Raw genomic sequence first — 9564 nt, 5'->3', positions numbered from 1 at the left:
GTTTGGAAAAGGCTTATGTCAATGAAGATATCATTGATCAACCAAAGGTCTCCCTGGTCCCCCGTTTGGCTTGTCAGAGGGACTCTGCTAGGCTAGAAGGGTGTAGTGTCAGGTTCCTTCGAAGTTCCCTGCTGGGTCCTTAGGTTTTAAATGTTCTCAAATGCCCCTAGGATTGCTCTTAGCAATGACTGAGAGTTTAAATAGGTGGATTTCATCTCTAAAACTGCAAGATGCATGGTGGGAGTAATTAAAAAAAAAAAGTACCTTGGGATTTGTTTTATTATTGCAGCTGTCCTGCAAATTTGATAATATTTCAAAATAAAAAAGTTTTTTTTAAGACTATTTATTGTGTCTTTACTGTGATCCAGGTACCATACTAAAATTTTATAAATATATACATACATACTCATTTAATTCTCACAACTATGTATAAGAAAGTGTTACTATTGTCATTTTTTTCTTCAACAATGTGTCTTTTGTTTTTTTAAATACTGTTATTGACAAATCTTTATACACGTACAGTCCAACCATATTATACAATCAACACCTCATAAAATCATCACATAGTTGTATACTCATCACCATGATCATTTTCAGAACATTTGTAGCACTTCAGAAAAAGAATTCAAAGAAAATGGAAAAAACTCATACATCCCATACTCCTTACCCCTCTCTCTCATTGACCCACAGTATTTCAATCTAACTAATTTTTACCCTTTATCTCCCCCTGTTATTATTATTACTTTCGATCCTTATTTTTTATTTTAAATATTTTTATTGAGAAATATCCACACACATACAGTCCAACAATATTATACAATCAGTGGCTCACAATATCATCATATAGTTGTACATTCTTCACCATGATCATTTTTAGAATATTTGCATCACCCCAGAAAAAAATAAGAAAAAATAATAATTCATACATCCCATGCCCCTTACCCCTCCCTCTCAGTGACCCACAGTATTTCAATCTATCCAGTTTTTACCCTTTATCTCCCCCCATTATTTATTTATTTTTTATCCTTTTTTTTTTTACTCATCTGTCAATACCCTGCATAAAAGGAGCATCAGACCAAGGTTTTCACAATCACATAGTAACATTGTAAAAGCTATTTAGTTATGTAGTCCTCTCAAGAAGCAAGGCTACTGGAACACAGTTCTACAGTTTCAGGTACTTCCCTCCAGCCACTCCAATACATCATAAACTAAAAAGAGATATCTATAAAATGCATAAGAATAACCTCTGGGATAACCTGAATCTGTTTGAAATCTCTCAGCCACTGAGACTTTCTTTTGTCTCATTTCTCTCTTCCCTCTTTTGTTCAAGGCTTTCTCATTCCTATGATGCTGGACCTGGTTCATGTCCGGGAGTCAGGTTCCCACATTGCTAGGGAGATTTACACCCCTGGGAATCATGTCCCACGTATTGGGGAGGGCAGTGAGTTCACCTGCAGAGTTGGCTTACAGTGAGAGGCCACATCTGAGCAACAAAAAGATCCTCTGTGGGGTGACACTAAGGCATAATTATCAGTACACTTAGCTTCTCCTTTGCTAGAATAAATTTCATTGGGGCGAGCCCCAAGATTGAGGGCTCAGCCTATTGAATTTGTTGTCCCCACTGCTTGCTAGAACATCAGGAATTCCCCAGATGGAAAATTGAATATTTCCTCCTTTCTCCCCACCCCCAAGGCGACTTTGTAGATACTTTTTTATCCTCTGCCCAAATTACTCTGAGATATATCAGGACATCACACTAACCTGTACAAACCATTAAGAACTCACACACTATTTAAGATTCCATGTTCTTATGGTGTTCAACTAAACTGACCATACAAGTTAAATTAGATAATGTGCTACCCAAAATATGAATTTTGCACCAAATGAATATCTCCCTTTTGGTCACAAAGGTTGAAGTTTGAAATATGGTCCATATCATCCTTTACCCAGAATTCTGATTTACCTTAGTCCTGTCAAGATCAGCTTCATGTCTCTAGATGAAGTCTGATCACTTTTTCAGCTTTTTTGAACAGTTCCTGTATGGGGTACTGCTGACTTTCATAGCTTCAGAGCTCTAACTCTGAGTTTCAGGTGTCACATAAATACCTGAAGATTCAGGGAATAACTAGGTTATATACAAATAGCTCAATATCTCAGAATTTAGAAATATCAGTTACAACTCCTAAATATATGTGACTGTTCTAAGCGTTTACAATCTAGGAACCTTTAACAACAGGCCCCAACCTGATAACCCATGCTCTCGACTTCAATTCTCTGAGTTTATGTATTATAGTTTGTCCATATGAGTGAAGCATGATAATGTTGTTTTTTTGTGTGTCCGCCATTTCATTCAATGTACTGTCTTTAGGGTTCACTCACCTACTTGTATACCTAATAAAAAAGATCTGTTTCTTAACTTGACTTGTAATAATTCAGTAAGCTATACATTTGATTTGTGTGGTTTGTGTGGTTTTCTGCATCTCTGCTTTATTTTACAATGAAAAGATTTTTAAAAACGAAAAAATATCATTTCTCATAGAGGCTCTCTAAATTACTACCTACCTTTCACACCACTATCCCATTACCCTGTTTGACTTTTGCTATAGCCCTTAACATCAACTGAGGTTTCCTTACATGAGAAGCAGTATAGCACAGTGGTTAAGAGGACAGACTGTAACACTGGGCTGCTTGGGTTCAAGTCTTGTCTCTGTCATTTACTAGCTATATGACCTTCAACTACTTAGTTAAAATATCTGTGGTTCAGTTTGCCCAGCTGTAAAATGGGGATAATAACAATGCCTATATCACTCAGTAATTAGGAGTATTAATCAAATTAACACTTGAAGTGCTTAGCACAGTGCCGATACTGTATAAATGTTAATAATATTATTGCATAATGATTTGTTGTACATTACTTGTCTAATTAGAATATAAATTTGTCTCAGTGCACTATTACCAGCACCTAAAACAGTGCCTAAGACATAATGTGTGCACAATAAATAGCTGTTGAGTGAAGGGTCTGAATTAGGATGCCAACAGAATGGATAGGAGAGGCATGTAAAATATTGAGGAAGGGACAAAACACCCTGAACTTGATGATTTTTTTCTGTTATGGGAGGAAAGTGTATAAGATGACTCCAAGTCTTCAAGCTCAAGTAACAGAAGACTGCTGCTTTTAATAGAAATAGGAGAACCAAGAAATGGAGCGAATATTATTTTAATATTGTGCTGATAATGAATTTAGTTTTAGATATGAGTTTGAAGTGATGGCAAAACATACAAGTAGAAACATTTGCCGGCAGTTTGTTGTAAGAATTGGAGTTTGTGTGAAAGGTCAGCACTGAAGATTTTTTAAGTTTCACCTGCATCGATATAACGTAATATTCAACAATCTGGCATGAGCTTCCTTCATCTTTAAAGAGCAAAACCAAAACCAAACAGGAACCTTTCACCATTTTTAATTACAGAAGTAATGCATGCTACTTGCAACAAATGCAAACAATATACAGTGAATAAAATATTTGAACCCTCAAATTTATTCTTCAGAGAAAGTTACTGTTAGCAGTTTGGCATGTATCCTTTTAAGCATCTTCAAATGAATTTACAAACATATTGGCATACCACATGTAGAGGCATAGAAAACGTCTGACAGGATATATATATATATATATATATGACGTTTCTTTTTCTTTTTAGCCAATTCAAATATTTCTATGATATTCTATAACTTGCTTAATTGTTAAATATTTTGATTCATAGTTCTTTTTTTTTTATACTATTTTTTTATTAATTAAAAAAAGAATTAACAAAACAATTAGAAATCATTCCAATCTACATGTACAATCAGTAATTCTTAATAACATCACATAGTTGCATATTCATCATTTCTTAGTACATTTGCATCGATTTAGAAAAAGAAATAAAAAGACAACAGAATACGAATTAAAACAATAATAGAAAGAAAAAAAAACAAAAACAAAAAACCTATACCTCACATGCAGCTTCATTCAGTGTTTTAACATAATTGCATTACAATTGGGTAGTATTGTGCTGTCCATTTCTGAGTTTTTATATCCAGTCCCGTTGTACAGTCTGTATCCCTTAATCTCCAATTATCCCTTCTCTTTTTTTTTTTTTAATTAACGGAAAAAAAGAAATTAACCCAACATTTAGAGATCATACCATTCTACACATGCAATCATTAATTCTTAACATCATCACATAGATGCATGATCATCATTTCTTAGTACATTTGCATTGGTTTAGAAGAACTAGCAACATAACCGAAAAAGATATAGAATGTTAATATAGAGAAAAAAATAAAAGTAATAATAGTAAAATCAAAACAAAACAAAACAAAACAAAGCAAAAACCTATAGCTCAGATGCAGCTTCATTCAGTGTTTTAACATGATTACTTTACAATTAGGTATTATTGTGCTGTCCATTTTTGAGTTTTTGTATCTAGTCCTGTTGCACAGTCTGTATCCCTTCAGCTTCAATTACCCATTGTCTTACCCTGTTTCTAACTCCTGCTGAACTCTGTTACCAATGACATATTTCAAGTTTATTCTCAAATGTCCGTTCACATCAGTGGGACCATACAGTATTTGTCCTTTAGTTTTTGGCTGGATTCACTCAGCATAATATTCTCTAGGTCCATCCATGTTATTACATGGTTCATAAGTTTATCTTGTCTTAAAGCTACATAATATTCCATCGTATGTATATACCACAGTTTGTTTAGCCACTCTTCTGTTGATGGAGATTTTGGCTGTTTCCATCTCTTTGCAATTGTAAATAATGCTGCTATAAACATTGGTGTGCAAATGTCCGTTTGTGTCTTTGCCCTTAAGTCCTTTGAGTAGATACCTAGCAATGGTATTGCTGGGTCGTATGGCAATTCTATATTCAGCTTTTTGAGGAACCGCCAAACTGCCTTCCACAGTTGATTCATAGTTCTTAAAGATATTTCCGTGTCAGTAAATATAGAACTCTGACAATCTTTATTTTTTTAACATTTTTATTGTGAAATAGAACATATATACAAAAAAGCAATAAATTTCGAAGTACATTGTAACAAGGAATTATAAGAACAGATTTCAGACTGTGGTATGGGTTACAGTTCTACAATTTCAGTTTTTTCCTTCTAGCTTCTCCAAGATATTGGAGATTACAAGAAATATAAATATAATTGAGCAATCATACTCATTTGCTAAATCCTATGTTCTCTGTTATAACTCCACCTTCTTTGATCTTTCTCTCACTCTTTAGAGGTATTTAGGCTATGCTCATTATAACTTTTTCATGTTGGAAAGGGCTGTTGATAATATGGGATAAGGGATGGAACTTATCTGGCCTAGGAACCCATATTCAGGTTATAGGTTTCTTGAAAGTAATCATAGTGCATGGAACCTTTGTAGAATCTCAGATAATGTCCTAGCTGTTTTTTAGGGTTGGCAGGAATGGTTTTGGTTGGTGTTTGGCAAGTTATGGTAGCAATGTCCAGTTGAAGCTCATGTAAGAGTAGCCTCTCGACTCTACTTGAACTCTCTCAGCCAGTGGTACCTTATTACAATTCTTTTCCCGCTTTTCGTTCATCCTGCAGCACCAGGGCCAGGTTCATCCCTGGGAGTCATATCCCATGTTGCCAGGGAGGCTTTCACCCCTGGAGGGCTGACAGTCTTTTTATTGTACTTTATTGTATGGATGTCCATTGTGTATTGAAATAGTCCACTATTAATGGACACAAATTGTCTCCAATTTTTTACAAATTATGCAGCAATGAAAATTCTTGTACATGTATCAATGAACATTTGTACTAATATTTCTTGAGGACAGATTCCTAGAAGTGGACTTGCTGGATAAAAAGGCATACACATCCTATACTCATCTAAAATTTTAATAGATACTGCTGAATTTCGTTCCACAAAGTCTGTTTCAATTACCATGAACAAACAATAGTATATGATGTACTATTTTCCTCAATACTCTCATCAATACTTGATTTTATCAATTAAAAAATTATTTTACCAATCAGATAAGCAAATAATGGTATTTTATTTTGGCTTTACTCTTTTTACAAGAAAGGGTAAGCATTCTAAACAAAATGTTCAAGTACAAGCTTTAAACTCTTTTCTGCTCTAATTGTTACCCCCCAATTACATGGTAGCTTGAACTCTGGAGCCTTTCCATAGTTTTTCTTGTAAAATGGACTCCTTCTCAACTATATTCCTCTTTCCACTAGGCCAGTGTTTCCTTTCAGGGGCTATTTCACCTACCACTTTTTCTTTACATATATATATATAATTTTTTTTTTGGGCATGGGCAGGTACCAGGATTGGGCATGGCAGGCGAGAACTCTGCCACTGAGCCACCATTGCCCACTCTTAATATATTTTTATTGCAATATCTTCACAAACCATACAGTCCATCCAAAATATACGATCGCTGGCTCACAGTATCATCACATAGTTGTGTATTCATCACCATGACCATTTTTAGAACATTTGAATCATTCTAAAAAAAGAAATTAAAAAAACCCATATATGCCATACCTCTTAACCCTCCCTCATTGACCACTAGTATTGCAAACTACCTAAATTTTTTACCCCTTATTCCCCCATTGTTTATTTTTTTTTTTAACTTTTTTTATGGTATAATATAACATATATTCAAAGCAAAGAAAGAAAAAAGCAGTAGTTTTCAAAGCACTCTTCAACAAGTAGTTACAGGACAGATCTCAGAGTTTGTCATGGGCTACCATACCATCATCTCAGATTTTTCTTCTAATTGCTCCAGAAGATTGGAGGCTAGAAGGAATAAATATTTTTTATCATCGCAATCAATTTTTCTTTTCTTGTGAAAAGTAATGTATATACAAGAAAGCAATAAATTTCAAAGCACATCGCAACAATTAGTTGTAGAACAAATTTCAGAGTTTGGTATGGGTTACAATGACACAATTTTGAGTTTTTATTTCTAGCTACTCTAAGATACTGGAGACTAAAAGAAATATCAATTTAATGATTCAGCAATCATATTTGTATGTTAAATCCTACCTTCTCCGTATAACTCCATCATCACCTTTGATCTTTCTATCCCACTCTTTAGGGGTATTGGGGCTATGGCCATTCTAACTTTTTCATGTTGGAAGGGGCTGTCAATAATATGGGGAAGGGAGATGGAACTAGCTGATGTTCTGGAGAGGCTGGGCCCTCTAGGTTTCAAGACTTATCTGGCCCAGGGACCCATCTGAAGGTTGTAGGTTTCTGGAAAGTTACCTTAGTGCATGGAACCTTTGTAGGATTTTATATATTGCCCTAGGTGTTCTTTAGAATTGGCTGGAATGGTTTTGGTTGAGGTTTGGCAAGTTATGATACGTAACAATGTCTAACTGAAGCTTGCGTAAGAGTAACCTCCAGAGTAACCTCTCTATTTGAACTCTTTCTGCCACTAATACCTTATTTGTTACACTTCTTTTCCCCCTTGAGGTCAGGGTGGCATTGTTGATCCCACATCCCTGGGGGTCATCTCCCCAATGCCACCAGGAAGACTTTCACCCCGGGATGTCATGTCCCACGTAGAGGGGAAGGTTATGATTTCACTTGCAGAGTTGGGCTTAGAAAGAGTGAGGCCTCACCTGAGCAACAAAAGAGGTCCTCCAGAAGTAACCCTTAGGCATACCTATATGTAGGCTAAGCTTCTCTGCTACCTACATAAGCTTCACAAGAGCAAGCCTCAAGATCCAGGGCTTGACCTATTGATTTGGGTGTCCCTAATGTTTGACACAAAATCAGGGGTTTCCCTTGTGGTAAAGTTTAACAGTTCCATATTTTTTCTCCAAACCCTCAAGGGACTTTGCCAATACTTTTTAATCATCTGCTTAATATATTCTAGGATGTAACTGGGCACTGCATTATGCCCTTACAATTTTTAAAATTTTTTTTAATTTTTAAATTTTTTGTTAATTAAAAAAAATTACAAGAAAGAAACACAAACATTGCCAACACATACACTCAGAAATACACAACATCATATGGTTGCATATTCATCATCATGATCATTTCTTAGAACATTTACATCAATTTAGAAAAAAAAAGACAACAGAAAAATAAAATGAAAACAGAAAAAAAAAATTTTACATACCATTCCCCTTACCCCTCCTTTTCATTGATCACCAGCATTTCAAACTAACTTTTTTAACATTTGTTCCCCCTATTATTTATTTTTATTCCATATGTTCTACTCATCTGTTGACAAGGTAGATAAAAGGAGCATCAGACACAAGGTTTTCACAATCACACAGTCACATTGTGAAAGCTATATCATTATACAATCATCATCAAGAAACATGGCTACTGGAACACAGCTCTACATTTTCAGGCAGTTCCCTCCAACCTCTCCATTACATCTTGGTTACCAAGGTGATATCTACTTAATATATAAGAATAACCTCCAGGATAACCTCTCGACTCTGTTTAGAATCTCTCAGCCATTGACACTTTGTCTCATTTCACTCTTCCCCCTTTTGGTCGAGAGGATTTTCTCAATCCCTTGATGCCGGGTCTCAGCTCATTCTAGGGTTTTTCTCAATCCCTTGATGCTGAGTCCCAGCTCATTCTGAGATTTCTGTCCCATGTTGCCAGGAAGGTCCACACCGCTGGGAGTCATGTCCCACGTAGACAGGGGGAGAGTGGTGAGTTTGCTTGTTGTGTTGGCTGGAGAGAGAGACCACATCTGAGCAACAAAAGAGGTTCTCTTGGGGGTGACTCTTAGGCCTAATTTTAAGTAGGCTTGACCTATCCCCTATGGGGTTAGGTTTCATATGAACAAACCCCAAGACTGGGGGCTCAGCCTATAGCTTTGGTTGCCCACACTGCTTGTGAGAATATCAAGAATTCAACTTGGGGAAGTTGAGTTTTCCCCCGTTCTCACCATTCCCCGAAGGGGACTTTGCAAATACTTTTCCACTCACTGATCAAATCACTCTGGGATTCATCAGGGCATCACCTGGACAAACCAACAATATCTCATGTCCTATACAGAGTTCCATGTACTTAAGGTGTTCAACCGTCTACATAAGTTATATTAGGAGATGCACTAGTCAAAGTATAAAGTTGTACAAATAAACATTTTTTGCTTTAGTCTCACACATAAATTGAAATTTTAAAATATTAATTACCATCTATTTTCAGAACAAAAAAATGACATTCTTTTGTTCTTCCTCATGCAAAAACATTTTAAAAATTTGTACATTTAGTCACCATCATTATATACTCTAGGCATTCCTAGATTATGCCATCTCAATCTTTATCGTCTATCTTTCTTTGTGATTTCATTTATGCCCCAGCTTTCCTCCCTCTATCATTCTCATATGCAGCTTCATTCAGTGTTTTAATATAATTGTATTACGGTTAGGTAATATTGTGCTGTCCATTTCTGAGTTTTTTTTTTTTTTTTAACATGGGCAGGTACCGGGAATTGAACCTGGGTCCTCTGGCATGGCAGGCAAGAACTCTGCCTGCTGAGCCATCGTGGCCTGCCCAATTTCTGAGTTTTTATA

This window comes from Tamandua tetradactyla, chromosome X (assembly GCF_023851605.1).
Source record: "Tamandua tetradactyla isolate mTamTet1 chromosome X, mTamTet1.pri, whole genome shotgun sequence".
In the NCBI taxonomy this organism is placed as follows: Eukaryota; Metazoa; Chordata; class Mammalia; order Pilosa; family Myrmecophagidae; genus Tamandua; species Tamandua tetradactyla.
Note: the sequence above shows the minus strand (reverse complement) of the source record.